Source organism: Bufo bufo, chromosome 4 (assembly GCF_905171765.1).
Source record: "Bufo bufo chromosome 4, aBufBuf1.1, whole genome shotgun sequence".
In the NCBI taxonomy this organism is placed as follows: Eukaryota; Metazoa; Chordata; class Amphibia; order Anura; family Bufonidae; genus Bufo; species Bufo bufo.
This window is the reverse complement of record NC_053392.1, coordinates 365,877,535-365,883,534: the sequence shown is the minus strand read 5'-3', so window position 1 is coordinate 365,883,534 and position 6,000 is coordinate 365,877,535.

Genomic DNA, 6,000 nt, shown 5'->3' with positions numbered 1-6,000 from the left:
TACAATAGCCCTAAATGTTAATTAACCTTTTTAGTAGTGATCTACTGGGTCACTGCAGTCTATTTAACACAAAAGCCATCCCTGGCATCTTGTTATGTAGATCTGTGACCTGTAGCATGCATATACAGTACAGACCAAAAGTTTGGACACACCTTCTCATTCAAAGAGTTTTCTTTATTTCCATGACTATGAAGGCATCAAAACTATGAATTCACACATGTGGAATTATATACATAACAAACAAGTGTGAAACAACTGAAAATATGTCATATTCTAGGTTCTTCAAAGTAGCCACCTTTTGCTTTGATTACTGCTTTGCACACTCTTGACATTCTCTTGATGAGCTTCAAGAGGTAGTCACCTGAAATGGTCTTCCAACAGTCTTGAAGGAGTTCCCAGAGATGCTTAGCACTTGTTGGCTCTTTTGCCTTCACTCTGCGGTCCAGCTCACCCCAAACCATCTCGATTGGGTTCAGGTCCGGTGACTGTGGAGGCCAGGTCATCTGGTGCAGCACCCCATCACTCTCCTTCATGGTCAAATAGCCCTTACTTTCAAAGTTTTCCCAATTTTTTGGCTGACTGACTGACCTTCATTTCTTAAAGTAATGATGGCCACTCGTTTTTCTTTACTTAGCTGCTTTTTTCTTGCCATAATACAAATTCTAACAGTCTATTCAGTAGGACTATCAGCTGTGTATCCATCTGACTTCTCCTAAACGCAACTGATGATCCCAACCCCATTTATAAGGCAAGAAATCCCACTTATTAAACCTGACAGGGCACACCTGTGAAGTGAAAACCATTTCAGGGGACTACCTCTTAAAGCTCATCAAGAGAATGCCAAGAGTGTGCAAAGCAGTAATCAAAGCAAAAGGTGGCTACTTTGAAGAACCTAGAATATGACATATTTTCAGTTGTTTCTCACTTGTTTGTTATGTATATAATTCCACATGTGTTAATTCATAGTTTTGATGCCTTCAGTGTGAATCTACAATTTTCATAGTCCTGAAAATAAAGAAAACTCTTTGAATGAGAAGGTGTGTCCAAACTTTTGGTCTGTACTGTACCCAAAACACGGTAATGTTCTGCCTCCTTCTTCTTGGTTTTTCCTGCAAGAATTAAGTTAAGGCATATGCAATACAACAGTGCAAAAATATCAGACATAGACATTGAGTGACAGCAGGTGGGATCTAGACAGGCAGCATCTGTGGTAAGGTGAAATGGGGTGTTGTTGGCTCACAATGGCAAAGTCCATAACTGGTACAAAAATAGTCGATGACTAGTGAAAAATTATTCCATAGAAATTGCAAAAATGGAACTGTAGGAACTTCTCAGAGGGGCTTAAATACATTAAAGTCACACAATTAGTGCAGAGTTATTGACCCCAACTGTACTCATTATGGCCCGAAACCCTTTCTTGGGTATTGGCTCTATGCATTCTTTCAAGATGGTGGTGCTTTTTTCCTACTGGTTGCTCTGGCTGGTCTTTTTAACTGGGATGGAATCTCTCTTGTTAACTGCTTTCTAGCAGCAGTATTCAGCGGCAGCTCAGTGCTCAGTGCACTCCTTCATTCAATTACAGCTGGCATATCTTTCCCCACAGGAACAATTGTAAAGCGCTTTAGTTCTCTTGATGAGTGGGCCAGTTTTCTTCCCTCTCCCAGCATGGCATTTACAGCAGGCCTTCCAGGGCTTGGCGGATTGGTCCATAAGAGCGATGGCACAGCACAATTTTGAAGCTAACCCTTTGTGGACCAGTGAACAATCTGAAGTGCAGCTTAATTTAGTGAGAGCAAGCAAGCTGAGTGCCAATACCTGCAATAACATTCTGCAACATACTGTGGCCAGTGAATCCACTAGAAAGACACTTTTTGCACAATAAAGTATTTTTAGGGACATCAACACAGCTTAGTATAGGCACAGAGCAATGAACCCTGTTTGTGATGCCAAAACTGACTGATACGACCATGGGAGTCCTGCTTTGCACCCATCTATGTAACATCAAGATCACCCCACCTACTGTAACACCTGGCAGGAACACCAGAAAGTTCAGGATGTGCCTGAAGGAAAGAAAGGGTGCGCCCCAGGGAGCATTGGAGTGAGTACAGACACCATGGGCCACTACAACTATCGGTACCACAACTACCACTCCCATCCTCCTCACAGCACTCCCCAGTGTGTTGCTGCACTATGACATATTGTACTGTGTCTGTTACATTGTTAGGGTTCGTGGAGTATCTGTTTCCCATGCTATTTTTTGTCTTTAACATACTTTTGTTAGAATATTAACCTTTAGAAAAACATTCCAATGTCAAAATAGCTTTTTATTGTTTATCTCACGCTTAAAAAAAACTGAATAAAAAGCCATCAAAAAGCTATATGTGCAATACAATGCTACTAATGAAAACATCAACAAATTTTTCAAAGGAGAAGCCCTCCATTGATAGAAAGATAAAAATGTTATTATCACTCAGATTGATTTATCTTTTTAAAGTGTTCATTTGCAAAAGTAGCAAAACCTTTAAGGAAAAAAACTGATAGTAATACAAGTCATTTTTTCTAATCTCATTATTTTCTAATTATATATTTTTCTTTTCTATTTCCTGAACATTATTATGGGGGCAGCCATCTTGCCTGAGCTGTTCTTAAGAGCATCTAGAAAGCATTAAGAAAATTTCTTTACAGCAGCCCCATGATCCATAGACACAATAGTCTGGAGAGGACCTCACTGACTTCTATAGGAGAGTTTTCTAGGCATGCTCTGTGAGCTGTGCTCAGGTCATTGTACAAGGGAAGAATAGATAAGCTTTGAAAATCACCTATTGTGAATGGTGGATCCTGTCTTTTCTGTCATTCTAATCTTGACTGTAATGATATCACCTCTGTGTATAGATAAACAGGTAACTGCAGTAAAGTGATCTGTATAGACAAAGAAGTGGCTCCTATTATTCAGCTTAGTGGACGTGGCCAGTGCGAAAACTGCAGGATTTTATTTTCTTTGTTTAAATATATATATTTACATGGAAAATTAAAAATAACATCACCGAAAATTATTTAAAAATTTGTGATTTAAACAATAGGTCACTTTCTGATTACACATTTCCTTTTAAAAAAAAAACTGTACACATTTGGCATTGTCATAATCCTATTGACCCCGTGTAATGCTAATTAAATGATAAAGCCAAACTGACGGCCAGCAAATGCGTCGCACCAGACACACTTTGAGCAAGCCTTCACACTTTGAACACCCTTGAGGGCTGGGGTACTCTTCACCCGCTTCCAGCAGGAAGGGGGACTTTGACAGAGCCCTTCCCAGGTGTCAAATAGCAGGGCGGCTGGTGGCTGGGCACACCGGCCACAGTTGGGCAAAAAAAAACTAAGTAAATACTGCACTAGTGACTAGGGGCACGAGAATGGTCAGTAAACATTAGCCAGGGCACAAGAACAAGAAGACAACCAAAATCAAAGCCAGAGTCAATAACCAGAGAAACCACGCACCAGATAGCTTAAAAGCTCCTGAGCCAGGGAAGCAACTGAATAATCAGCAGTGAGTGGGGGGAAAGACCAGATTTAAATATCCCTCCACAGATCTCCTGACACTGCTGAGGTCACACCCAATTTCCACCCTCAGCCCAGGGAAGCACAGGGCTGAGAGTGTGCAGTTGAAGGAACCTCCCACCACATAGCTGAGTCAGGAGACATGACAACATACGTTCCCTGACAACAGCTCATAATAGGGGTTCCAGCGCCCTGGGACACCTGACCCGTCTCCCAGCCGCACCAAGATCCGAAATGGATCCCACAGAGTGACGAGTGAGCGAAAAGCGCAAACTTTTACTAGCTCCGCCCTCTGGAGATGACACCCCGCCCCTTGTGGCCAGCAAGGGGTGAGGGATGTCCTGCCGAAGGACCAGAGACCCCCTGGGAGAATGAGAGACACGTTTTCTAGTGTTGACATGCCTCGGGCGAGACTACGTCTGTCTCCCTGGCTGCCTGACACCCGAGAATGGGAATACCCTGTCATTTATACTGCACAGTGAACAATGTAAAAAAAATCAGCATCCAAAATTTCAAAATTGCTGTTTTTCCCTAAAAAATTAATAAAAGCTTGTCCCTTAAATACCGCCACACTGATGGAAACAAGTTATGGGCTCAAGAGGCAGGAATGAAAATTGGAAAAAAAATAAAATTATGTCTTGAAGATCATGCAAAGAGGTATCTCCCAAGGAAAGAGAACCATCTCTCTGTCTCCACCTTGTGTAAGTGGCCCCCTATGAGTCAAAATCTGACATTTTAACAAACCTTGGGACATGACAAGGGAAAATAGCAAAGTCAAATATCCATCCGTAGACAGTTGTCTTGAAGATCAAACAAAGCAATGTCCTTGGGTTAAAATCTGTAATGTTAATATTTTAGAGTGGCCACACAAATAGAATTCAGAATTAATATTACTTGTCTCTGGCTACAACAATGATACTAAGTAAAAGCAACATCCTTTTTAACACTCAGTTCTGACCATGAGGAGGCAGCAGCGATATGTGAAAAAATTAATCAGGTCATCGCTAATAGTTAATATTCCCCACACTGTTTCCGTACTGGTGGTCATATGGTCATCATACGGTGGTGGGTTCAGTGTTCAGTCACTGGTGTCAATTGTATGGTCAGCATCCTGTCACTGGTATCAGTAGTGCAGTTATCATCCTGTCACTGTTGTCGGTAGTACAGTCAGCATCGTGTCAGTAGTACGATCATCTTCCTATCACTGGTGCTTTCTTGTACCTTCAGTGTTATTTAGCAGCAAATGTTGCTCTTATCTCAAGTCAATACTTTCCTAAACATACTGTATACTGCAATCATCAGAATCGCTCATAAGAGTTGTAATCCCAGCAGATTCCAAATTGCAAATACCCAAGTTTAGTGTTAGTCCTTTACTTTTATGCTACCATTTCCATTATTCTCCAGTACAGTAATAGGATTAGCAAACTATTTTTGATGTTTATTACAAATTAACTACCAACATCAGGAAGCTCAGAGCAGGCTATGTGAATGCTCCAGCAAGGACATGCAAACGTGATGATGCAGAGGTAGGTGGCAACAACCAATGCAAGCAATGCAAAGGAGCTGGTTGTTTAAAACCACTGTTGATCAGCTATCAGCTAAAAAAGCTGTGGGGTGACGTTGATGTAGTCTGCAGCAGTGACTGCAGGGGAAATGTAGTTTAACATGGTGCCAGCCAGGCATGGGCATAGTCACCTGCTCTGTTGTAGCCAATGATAGGCCTCAGCAGTAATGTTTCTGAAAGTGAAGCTAGTTGACTGCAGTGGAGCAGGTGACCATGTCCATGTTTGGCCAGAAGTAAACGAGCTGGGGAAGATAGACACACAGATGCCAGCTCGTGCAGCGAGCCCCCATAAGAGCCAGTGTAGAGGATAGTAGTACAGGCCCTCGTGTAGTTGTGTCCCGGTGTGCTAGCTCGGGCCATTGCTCCCTGGGGTTTGTTGCAGTGAAAGTTATAGCACTGAAGAATGAGGCCAGAATTAAACATAACAAAGTGCTTTTACTAAGTGCAATGTAGAACTTGAAAATATAAACAGTAGCAGTAGGCTTTAGTGCAATTCTCTTCTGTCACCAGCAAGGAAATTGAGGCAGGTTGGTTTATGGCAATTCAGCACTTAGGTAATACTGGTTGTTTGGTGATAAGTCTTTGGCCTGTTTTCACTTCACAGCAGTGTCTGCAGAAGTTGGAAATAAGCTATTCACTCTCCTGGCTGTCTCTTATCTCAAGACTCAACTATGTTTCTATGTTTCTAACTACAGTCCTTCTTCAGTGCTGGAGACTTGGTGCTCTAGGAGCTGCTTCCTTACTCTCTGGCAGGAGAGGATCCTCACTGTACCCTTCACTGCCTAAAGCCTCATTCACACGTCAGTGTTTTGGTCAGTGATTTCCATCAGTGATTTCAAGCCAAAACTAGGTGCAGCTCTAAACACAGAACAGGTGCA